The sequence below is a fragment of the Vidua macroura genome, chromosome 8 (genome assembly GCF_024509145.1).
Source record: "Vidua macroura isolate BioBank_ID:100142 chromosome 8, ASM2450914v1, whole genome shotgun sequence".
NCBI classification, from domain to species: Eukaryota; Metazoa; Chordata; class Aves; order Passeriformes; family Viduidae; genus Vidua; species Vidua macroura.
Window position 1 is genome coordinate 27,259,362 of NC_071578.1, and position 12,129 is coordinate 27,271,490.

Below are 12,129 nucleotides of genomic sequence, written 5' to 3' on the forward strand. Positions count from 1 at the left end.
GTAATTGCATTTCATGTGTTTCTTGTTTAATTTTTGTTCTTTAAATCCCTGAGATTTTATGTGAAAATGGTTCTAATTAATTTTGAATGTATATATCATGAAATTATGGGGTAAGGAAAAAGCCTTACAGCAATATCATACTATAAGGGAGAATGATTTCAACTCTAGAAAATTCTCAGTTGGGGATACATTTAATTCAGATGGGAAAGTTGAGAATGAAACAGCTTTTTTTGACCCTGTAGTGATATAAAGGACCTAGAAGTAGATGTTGCTGTAACTGAGATTCAGATTTTAAACTTCAGTGTTCTCTAATCATATGGCTGTTACATGGAGTTACTAAAAAAGCTTGTAAAGCTTGTCCTGATGGTAATTAGAGCTGCTATAATTATCTTCCTAAAATATAGATATAGACTCTTTATCTTAGTTGTATCTTAAGGGAATTCTCATTCTGGGAACGAAAAAAGAAAGAACTAAAAGTATTAACCTGATAATAATAACTAATGATCTTTAAAAAAAATCTCTGGAACTACTTCACTGTCTCAGCACCACTTATTTTTTCTTGTAGGAGCTAGCAGATACAGTATTAAATATTTTCTGTTAGGGGATTTTCAGAGCTGTGGCACTGCATCAGACAGAGCTGCCAAGAAAAAGGCTCTGTTACTTAGGAAGCAGCAGGTGCTATCATTAAATTTCAGCAGATCAGAAAGCTCAAGTATTTTTTCCAGGCTGTATTCAGCAGATCTGTCACCCATGGTTGTAGTTTTGAAAATTCGATCATTGTACCCTGATGCTAAACTCCAGTTCTTGAAACTTTAAGTCTGTACAATAAAATATTACTGACATTGTTGACTTTGTGAATAGCAATGTTTCTAAACACTGCTTTTACTTTGAGGACTGAAATCACTGCCTGGTTGCAGTAGCCAAGGACATGGATAGGTGAGTAGAGTCTCAACCAGAGCCATTCTTTTAAGTGAATTAAACCTCTTTATCCTGAGCCTGAATTATAGGAGGAGTGTTACATTCCATAGCAACATAATTAAGCACTTACAGTACATAAATATTGGCATTACTTGAATTGCAAATTATGGGTGTGAAGCATACATGAATAACATCTGCAGAAGTTTGTTTGCAACTGTTTACAATTTTAATTCAACTGGTTGGGTAACTCATGCTCTAGCATGTCAGTTTGGGAGCTCTGGATACACCCACCTGCTGGCCCCTTTGAGCTTCGTTCCCCTTCTACAGATGAAACTAAGTCTCCATTAACAGGCAAACCCAATAGAGTACACAAGAAATTTTTTGTTGCTATGGTCCAAATCTACTGAGACTAAAGACTTTAAAATAGGCAGCATAAAAATGATTTCCTGAGATTTCTTGCTACTGCTGCTTTCACAACAGATTTTAGGTAGAGTCAGCAAATGAAGAGAAGCAGTTTTTGTAGGAATACTCTGGAACAGTTTCCTGTCGCCTTATGCAAAATATCTGTTTCTAAATAGGAATCTGAAAAAAGCCAGCTTAAAAGTGTAAGATAAGGAGGGCTAGTCTATCCTCAAACTTAACCTTTTGATCTATCAGCCCTAAAATTTAATGATTATACTTAGTGTTTTGTGTCAGTTCAGTGTTTGTGTTGTCCAGCATGTCACTAGGGACCACCAAGTCCTCTGAACAGCACATTTTCTGGGATGACCCCTCTGCTCTTAAAATATATAATGAGTGATCTGCAGCTCAGTGCTCATCCTAGTTCTGCCTGTGGCCTTAGGAAGCCAACCTAGACATGGTGAATACTGATTACCTTTGAATGTTTCAAGGTAAGAATTTAGATAGAGTTGCAAATCATAGTTAAAAGGTATGGGAGCCTTTCAGCTTCAGGGGCCTGGGAGGGAGGCAGAAACTATAATATTTCTGTTACTGGTCTTCAGGGCTGCTGAGGCATGTGGGAAGACTTAAGGAGCTGCATGAAGGAGACAGAGGAGGTAAAACAGAAAAAAAGCACTGACTCTCTCAAGTTGGCACAAGTGGAAGCAGACTCACTCTTATGTTTTCTCAAAGTAGCATGAAATTTCAATTAGATGAGTGCTTTATCAGGATTTTTTTTCCTGTGCCTTAGGTAGGTCAATTTTAGAAACAAGTTCTTTGGAATTAGCTTCTTAGATGTTGATATCTTTTGCACTGGGTATATTTCATAAAGCTTCTGTGCTACTATAGAATGCAATTTTTAGCACCTATAAAACACTGAAATTTTCTTGAGACTTTGAAATGTGTTTTTTATGATTGGTAAGATGAGGAAGAAAGGGTTCAGTGCATGGTCAGTCCACATTGGTGATTCATGGACTACTGATCAAGCTAAAAACTAACCTGAAAGCTAATTCATTGCTTAATGACTTCTGACTCCAGTCAAAATGGGCATATTTCAATTAAATACTCACTTTTGCAGTGAAAATTTACTGGTTTTAAATGACTTGAAGCTAGCTTAAATTTTTTTTCTTACTGTCTTACATTGCTATGCCTGGAGAAATGTCTTTAAATTCACTTGTTGAAATCTTAGCCCTAGAAAACCTGTCTGGCTTGCAACTGTGTACACATTCCCACATGTACCCAGTGAATGGAGATGCATCAGTGGGCTTTTTCTTTTCCTCTTGTTGTGCACACATTGGCTTGTACTGGAAAAGGTATGGAAAAACCTCTTTACCACTAACGTGATGTTCATGGTGTTTCCTTTGGCCCATTCAAATAGTGGACCACAGAGTTTTCCGTGTGTGCTGGTTTTGGCTGGAATACAGTTAATTTTCTTCAGAGGAGCTCTTACAGGGCTGTTTTGGGTTTGTGCTGAGAACACTATTGGTAGTGCTAGGATGTTTTTGTTATTGCTGAGCAGCAGTTAGAGCCAAAGCCTTTTCTGCTCCTCATCCCACCCCACCAGCCAGGAGGCTGGGGGTGTGCAAGGAGGTTTAGAGGGGACAGCTGGTCAGAATGACCTAAGGGATATTGCATACCATATGACAATGTGCTCAGCAATATAAATTCTGGAGAAGAAGGAAGGGGGGACACACCGTTGGAGTGATGGTCTTTGTCTTCCCAAGTAGTTGTTATGCCTGATGGAGCCTTGCTTTCCTGGGAATGCCTGAAAAACTGCATGCCCATACAAAGTGGTGGATTAATTCCTTATTCTGTTTTGCTTGCATTCATGGCTTTTGCTTTTCCTGTGTAACTGTCTTTATTTCTTAGTGTTTTCTCACTTCTACCCTTTGGATTCTCCCCCATCCCACTGGGTGTGAGTAAGTAAGGAGCTGGGTGGGGCTTGGTTGCCAGCTGGGATAAAATCACAGCAGTCCTTTTTGGCAGCTGACATGAAGCTTAATGGGTTTGAGATAGTGACAGATTTGATTGGGATGTGCTAGATCAAGCTGATAGCTGTTAGTGTATTTTAGCTGTTGATTGACAGGTGTCTGCCTGCCATGGGGCCCCCTTGCCTTACTGTGTGGTATGGCATTTGGCTTTCACTGCTTGCTGTGCCTGGGAACATTTTGGTAACAGCACTTTAAGTACTGTTAAATTTTAGTACACTAAAGTGGCATTACTTGAAAGTTTCTCCACTAGTGTGGACTGTATTTGCCAGGAAAAGCTGAGATCTTCTTGGATTAACCAAAAAAACGCAGTCCCAAACCCAACAAAGCCCCATTTACTGTAAGGACTGAAAGAGGCAGAAAATACTTACAGAAGCACTTGGTTATGTTGTTTTTGTTCTCCTTTGCTCAACCAGCTCCCTCCTGTTTCCTAGTGCCTTCAGTTTCCCAAAGTTGTGTATTACTGTAAAAATAACTCACTGAAAAAGAAACATTTAGCATAAATCTTAGTCCAGTTCACTGGTAAACTAAACTATTCTATCTACTCAGTTGAGGGGACCCAAGAAGAGAGATTAAGTTATCTTAACCTGGTTAAGTCAACATTGCAACTGAGAAATGCTCACTGAACACAGCAGCCTTAGCAGGATTACGTGCAGCACTTTGATCAAGTGGTGTTAGTAGGGTTAGTCATGACAGTAGTGTCGAATATGTGAATGAAAGCATTGCTGAATTCAGACATGGCTTAGCCAACAGACTGCTGCTGAACTTTGTATCCAAGAGAAAAACTTGAGCCAGTCATAACCCTGTAACTACTGCTTTTCATGTGTTAGTCAAGTTTTAGGAATAACTTCTGTACCCAGCAAAGTGCAGAAATGTGTGCAAGATTTCAGAGTGGTCTTTGGACAGGTAAGTTGGAAGGACATGTTAAATCAATACTGTGTAAAGAGCATTTATTTCCAGTTACCAAGTGCTGAACCAGGAAGAAATTTTCTGTTTTTCTTCTGTGTGATTTCAGTCTGATCTGTAACTAATCCTTAGTTCATTATTGAAATGCATCTTGTCCTATAGACAGGTTTTTTACCCTGAGGAGGTCAGTTTCATCATGGAAAATAACATACTCCTGTTATAAAGTCGGCACTGTCAGAAACTGTCAATACCTGAAAAAAACCTTACGTGTGAGCCTTTGTTTCTAATAGCATTTGTTGTAATACATGTTTTAAGGATATAAGAGATCTTTCACAGTTTGATGGGAGCTTTCTCCACTGGTGTTTCATGCTGACTGGAAGGAGCTATAAATACCAGTTAGAAACAAATGTTGGGTCTAAGTAAACTAGAAGTTCAGAATGAAAAGCTTATACCTCATCTTTGAAAGTATTTTGAAATTGGAGAAGTACCAACCCGTGCCTGCTCTGGGCTGGCTGAGTAATCCTAGGGCTAACGTGTCAGTGACGTGTGTGTGGGAGGTGACAGAAACTAGGCTGCACTGTGGTCTGTAGTTTTCCACTTAGCTTGTGTTATACTGTACAGTAGATGTTTATCAAAGGCATCCTGCGAGTAACGTTTCATTTTGCTGGCCTGCAAACGAATCAGCATTTCCCAAAATCAGATTTTTAAAGCCTTTTTCTTTGTTCTTTCACTTTTAAGTTTTAAAGTATGTGAACGCTTGTCTATCTTAAGTGCACAAACCTATGTGATTTTGCTTAATTATTTTTCCATAGCTTATTTCAAATAAATAGTTCTGAAAAAGAAGCAGAGGAATCATAATTCAAAAATTTTGCTATCAGTCATAGCCCTTTCTATACGTATAATGGTAGAATCAGAGTAGATTGTCCAGGGCTCATTTTAAAAAGAGCTGCTGGTCTTCATCTTGCATAACCTTTAGTTAAAGTGTGTCCTACCCTAAGGATGAACAGTTGTAATAAAGTGATAATGAACTGCTGATAACTATGCACATTGAGCTGCTCTTTGCATCCTAATTCAGAAAGTTGAAATTGCTTGGTTTTAGGAGGAAAGATTATTAGTTGGCATAAGCTGTTTTGACTTCATTGAGGAGTCAAGCTGAATTTTGGCAATTGAAATATTCTGTGACCTCTCAGTTCAGTGTGACCTCTCAGTCTGTCTGTCAGCAGGCTGACACACAGTGCTGGGCAGAGCTGACAACCTGTGACTGCCTGTTGCTGCTTCTGCAGTGCATTCTTTTCATTTGCTGGTTGGTGCTTCTGGCAGATTGGCTCCCCAGTCGTGAACTGAACTGATTTTTGTGGGGATATTTTGTCTAAATATGTTTTGTTGGAATGATAAACAAGAGATGAGCTGTTGCAAGTGCCAGCCAGTTATAATCAGCTTGTCTATTGTAAGCAATTTTGATATATTGCTGGAATAAAAATAAATTTTAAAAATATTTTAAAAGGTGAGAATAAATCTGTTCCATAGCTGATTTGTTAGAAACCAAAGCCTCATATTGACACTATTATTTCACCTAACATTTGCAAAACCAAATTCTTCTATAAGCATATTTATTTAATACTGGCTTCCAAGTGCTTACCATTTAGGGACTTTTTTTATTATTATTAATGTAAATAGACCAAAACCAATTCTTAATGTGTACGCTAGTAAGCAGGATACTAGTCAGGACTGGCAGATTTTTAGATTATTCACCTAAATTAAAGTGTGAGGTAGCTGCTGTAATTTTACTGAATTGAGTTGGGATTTAGCACCTCAAAGCCATCTTGGACTGAAAGCAGATGGTCAGGATTTGGTCTTCTCACTTCAAGATAATCATTTGATGTTGATAAAAATGATTTCTTCTCACTCCTTCATATTAAACCATGGTGAAGAGGGTGTTCTGGTAGATGCCAAGCTGGGATTGTTCCACCTGGTAAAAGTGCTTCCTCAAGTGTCCTCCATACCAGCTGTTGGGTAGAACAGTGGGAGCAGCGTTCTTGGAAATGCCTGTTTTCTAAGTGGTGTCAACAGAAATATTAGCAGCTTTGTCAGAGATGGGTAGAGATGCAAAGTGAACATAACATGCTAGCTCCTCAGAGAGGCGAGAGGAACAAAGGAAAAGCACAGAAATGCTTCTCCCCCTGTGCATACTTAGGCTTTTCAGGAAGTAGAAAAATCAAGTTGAATGGAAAATGTTTAATGTCACAGTGGAAACGTGGCATTTTATACTTCCAGTTCCTACTGGTATTAGCTCTAAGGCAAGAAGCAAAGAGTGATTAAAGTATTTTTCAAACTAGATTCTCTCTTGCATCCTCATATTCCCTGCAAAATAACTCTCACACACTTCAGTTTTGTAGTCCTAGTAATTAACTTAATGTTTTAGTAAATTGGCAATGCAGGATAGCTGTGTAGGATAAATGTTACATTGCACAAGGTCTCAGTCCTGTAGGAAGTTCTAAAATGGGAAAAGTGCTCAAAGGGATTAAAATACACCAGTTTCATTTGCTAGTGGGAGCTTGATTTACATGCAGGTGAGTATGCAAAATTGTCTTCACAGCTCCTGTGTACTGTATGAGCATAGCTGGTTCACTGAGCTCGGTCTGAGACTTGATGTGCATTTGATAACTGCACGATGAGACGTGAGCACGTCTTGAGGGGGAAATCGGTGTTGAGGGCCCAGTGTCCTTGTTAGATGCATTTCAAAGCTTTTGCTTTGAAATAGCTTTATTTTGACCTGATATAGGCAGTGCCTGGTAACAGGTGGCATGAGGTAGGTGCTCTCTGGAGGTGCAGCTGAAGTTCAGTTGCACTGGGAAGAGGTCAGGTGAGCATCCTCAAACTCAGTGGTGCAAACCCCAGAGCTGTAACTGAGGACATCTGGGAGATTTATTTGAGCAGTGTTTTTTACTGATCCAAATGGAAACATCTCTGTGGGTGTACACACACCACAGCTGTATGACCTCTGGAATTTCATTGCAGTTACAATTTTGTAAGTCTTTTGTTTTAGTAGATTGATACACTTTGGGTAGATTAGGATTACCAGGAGGAGGGGAAGGGGATGTGTGTCTGTGTTGACCTGCTTCTCTCTGCCTTTTGCAACCAAGAGAGCAGGAAATTTTTGTGAGCAATTTGTGCTGGGAAGTGCTTGTGCCAGTGTGTTCCTTGAACTGCAGGTTTTTCTTTTCTGTTGAGCAAAGCATTATGTTTCCAGTATTGTGGTGATATGTCTAAACTATTGTATCCTGTCCCTTTTAATTAGACTTATTAAAGGTTTCAGGCCAAAATAGTGACCATAACCATATGGCTTCTGCTTCTGAGCTGACCTCTGAATACACTCAGCATAAGCAGCATACAGAACATCATTGGCTATTTCTGTTAATGAATCTCATTTATTAGATTGTCCTGTTTCTTAAGTTCTGTTTTCATGCTTCACTTGGATGTTGGACCCATCATCTTGATGTGCCCTGTGGGCCTCCTCCTGAGCTTTAAGGAAGAAAAAGCATTTTGCAGATCTTCAGAAATTTGATGCAAAAAAAGCTTCAGTGCCATTTTTTCCCCTGCTCCTTGTGTTGTCTAATACTCTTAAACCTTGTCTGAGTAACAGCTTGTAGTTGTCTGGCTACGTGTGTGCATAATGTGTTTTGTGTTCAGATGGAATAGCACCTAACAATTAAGTGATCCATGGCAGTGGTTTATTGGCACTAATGTGCTACTTTGATCCAAATAATGGAGATGCAGTTCAGATTTTGAACACTGCAAAACCAACTTGGTGCTGGTTTTAAACTGCTGTTGGAAACTGCTGTCTTCTCTGAAGTCCAAATTAACTTTTTTTTCCTGTTCTGTAACATGGCTCAGCTTGTGCAGAATTGATACTCCATCTACCTGTTTTGAAGTGTGATTTCTTCATCATTACCCTGAGTGATGTTCATTCCTTTCCCTTTTCAAAAGAAACAGTCCATTATGAATATTTCTGTGCTGCATAACATGGTGGGTATCTTTTTCCTGTTCAAAGTGAGACATGCAGGACAGGATAGTCCTTAATTATGATGAATATATTTTGTTTATTGGGGTTTGTTTGGAACTTCTAGTTTTGACAAGCATCTAGCATATAATGTTACTGAATGCATTTCAGATATAAATAATTCATTTATCAGGATATCTTTTGAAAATATTCTTGAATTTTCTTTTGCCATTGTCTTCTACCTTGGAAAGCATTCTTGCCTGCAAATAGATGCTCTTCCTTATTTTGCTAGTATTTTCTGTGTGACTCATGTCCCTGGCTCTTATTTTCTGCTATTCTGACATCTGTGAATGGCAGACAGTGCTGCATCAGTATGTGCATAGTGCCAGCTCTTGAAAATTTCAGCTTTGAGGCTTTCAGGGATGGGAGGTTAAGCATGACCCATAGTTGATGCCATTTGGAGATGATCTTATAAAAGAGACAGCTCTGTGCATTTTGTAAAATCCCTGGCATTTGTATCTGGATCACAAATCCCTGGTTTTGTATCTGCACTCAACCCTCCAGAACCACATGCAGAGTCCCACAGTACCATATGCCTTATTCCCACCCTGGAATATTTGCAGTCTTTCAGACATGTGTCTCTGTGTAAGCAGCTGTCAGTTCTAGATGTACAGAAAAAGGAAACTCCTCTGCTATTCAGCAGAAGCTCTTACAGCTGATTAATATTGCAGAACTTATTTGCCTTAAGAACACAGAATTCAAGGGAATTATGTACTTCCACTTGCATCTATTCCAAGTTAGTCTTGAGAGAAGGAATCATTAAAGAAAAGTCTGTGTTATTTGAATAATTGCAAGGTTTTCTTGTCTTTAAGAGAAAGTTTCTTAAATTATTGCTGCTTAAATACCAGTGTTGCTTGTTCAGGGAAGCTTGTTATCACAAGCATTTGAGTTGCCTTTTAAAAAAACACCCCAAAACCAAACAAACCAACCTCTTCCCTTTTGTGATCAAGCCCTTCTGAAAAGTCTTTCTTCACTAGCATTCATTTGATCTTTGATACTTTTTCTGGCTTCAGTTCTGTCACGCAGTAATCCAAAGCAAGTCCACACAGTGCTCACTGGTTGATGGGTATTGGCGCAGTTTCTTTGCGCTTGATCTGGAAATTCATCCTAATTCTGTGCTGCAAGGGAAAGTGAGATGGTTGCTTTAAGAGGTGATTGGAAAGGAGGGACTATTTGCTGTGTTGAAGTCCACGTGAGTTGCAAGAGAGGCTCCAAAGTCTCTGCATAATGTGTTAGAGCTGATTAGAACATACTTCTTTGGAAAGCCGTGTTGGATTTTCACAGGTGTGTTTTGGTGGACCAGCTGTCTGCAGGCAGTGTGAGACTGACCAGATAGCAAGTGGTAGAGCGTCTCAGGAAATACTGCTGGGAAGGTATGGAATCACAGGCCAGTCACTTGTTTAGATCTTTTCTGATTTGAAGTGGAAGATCCTACAAGGAATGGTCACTAAAACTAACCTTCCATAGGTATTTGAGATTTTAAGGATTACTATTTCCAGCTGCACTTCAGGCTCTGTTACAAGAGAGCTATTAAATGCAGATGTCCTCATTTCTCAGAACAGGCATTTATTGGTGGCATTACTTGTTTTCTTATGTAAAATGTAGCCTTTTTTCTCTATTGCTCTAGCAATGGTTAAGTTGTAAACTGCCATGTCACAAAACACTTTGGGATGCCCTAGCTTTTGGTTTAGTAAGGAATTAAGGGAGATGGGAGAAGAAAAGCCCATTTTTGACCGTTAAACAAAAACATGCCATCTTTGGAAGCCTGTGAGCCCTGAGTATTTAGAAGGAATTTGCTTTTATCTGTTTGCCCTGCTGAACTCTTTCCTACACATCAGCTGTTGCTCTCTGCTGAGGAAGACACACTAATGCTGTGTGGCCCTTTTGGCTGCACTGCCACAGCTGCTGGTGTACTTTGTTGTCACTCCCTCCCAAACACTGAATGTGCTTCCTGTGGGCTGGGCCTCCTTGCCCTGTGTGTGTGCACAGCAGAGGTGCTGGATTTGGAAAAGCCAAGGAGACTGCAGGCACTTCTGTGGTGTGGTCAGCAAGGGACCAGCCCAGCTGCTGCCTTGGCAGGACACGCTCAAACCCAGCCTGACTCTGCTCCCCCTGTGCCCGCCAGGGGATGTGTTTGGCTCCTGGTGGAGCACAAGGCCTGAAGGAAAAGGAACACACAGGTGGAGCACAGGCAGAGAATTTCACCCCAAACAGTCTTAATTCTGTAAAATGCTGTACCATGCAGGTTACTGAACAGAATGTGTTGCTTACTTGATTTATCCTGTATACCAGGATAGGGCACCCTCTCTTGCCAGTCTTAAATATGCACTAAAATGAAGTGTGGAACAATTGTGAGCAATTCAAGAAACAAAAACACTCAGTGGTTCTTTTCCATTACAGATACCTGTAAAACTTGCATCTTTCTTAATTAAAAAAAAAAAAAAAAGTATCTTTGTAAATTGTCCTTCCTGTGTTCATTGCAGACCCTGAGTCAAATTCCAGGTAAGTATTTGCTGCTCGGAGAGGTATAGGAGAAAAGAATTAACATCTGAACCATTTTCTAACCTTTTTTCATCCATACTTTCTTCCTATTTGTGGGCTCAGATGTCTTCTTGTAACTGAAGTATCCTGAACATGAAATTGGTTTCTCAGTTAAACTTTTTGAGCTGAACGGATACTGTCTAAAAGAGCTTCCTTGCAAAACTGATGAAACCTAAGATAATAACTACTGTATACATGTTGATGAACAGTACATGAGCACTGCTTTAGGAACGTAATTTAACAATCCAAGTTTCTCATGACCACATGAAAGCACACTCTAGGTGGGAAAGAGGCTTTTCTTTTGTCTGGAGACTGGAATAGTTTAGTGCTTTTGGGCTCTGAAAACTCTTAGTTGAGGCTTTCATTCCGCTAATATTCCTTGAAATTTTGTTTGGTAGGGCTTTGTCTTACGAAGAACGGGAAGATGCAGCACAGTAGAGTTTTACTCTGCAATAATACAGAAACCCTTGACTTAGAGAATTGGCTTTCTGGCTTTTGGCATGCTAGGATCTTGTTGCACTTCGTGGAGTGGTGCTCAGTCCCTGGCTGGTTCTAGGGCTTGCCACGTGTAGCTCCTCTGTGGGCTTGAGCTGTATTTGGGTTAAATAGTTACTACATTGTATTTTGACAGAAAATGTTTATTTGAATTTTTTCCCACGTTTAAAATGCTGTGTAACTGCTGTGAGGAAGCAGATACTTAGAGAGTTTACTTGGTACATGGCATGGTGGGAAATTGTGAAAATTGTAATGCTGTATTAGTCTAGAACAATATTGTGCAAGTAGGTTGATAAACACGAATGCTAGAAATAGAATTCTGTCTTTGCTTCCTCTAAGGAGTATGTTATATTTCCCAAAAATTCAAGGACAGTAAATTTTGAAGCATTTTGATTTGCCTTGACACATTTTTGAGCAAGACTAAAAAAAGACTTCTTAATTTATTAATATGGATTAAAGCATTTCGTTTGAGTGTTTTTATTCCTCCTAGTGTCAAAGTCTGTATGAGTTCTGCATTTTTGTTTCTAAACCAGTCATATTTCTACTGACATGGTGTTTGCTAACATGTTTTTTTCCCTGAGCTGTCAGTTTTTGTCTATAGGAAGGTTGCAGACCTTTTGCCTTTGAATAAATTTAAGAGATGAGACAACTGAAAAATTCTTTAAATACATGCATATCATGTCTTTTGCCATTTGAGTGGATCTGTATGTCTTTAAAACCATCAGATGCTTCAAAGTCTCTCTGATTTTCCAGTACATGTGATATTGAGAACTTGTGTTGCTG

General features: G+C 39.4%; 1 protein-coding gene across 5 annotated transcripts in view; it reads left to right on the forward strand.

Annotated features, from left to right (window-relative positions):
* The window catches only part of WAPL (WAPL cohesin release factor), a 64,926-nt gene that overhangs the window by 25,678 nt on the left and 27,119 nt on the right, over positions 1–12,129 (forward strand). The window lies entirely within an intron of this gene.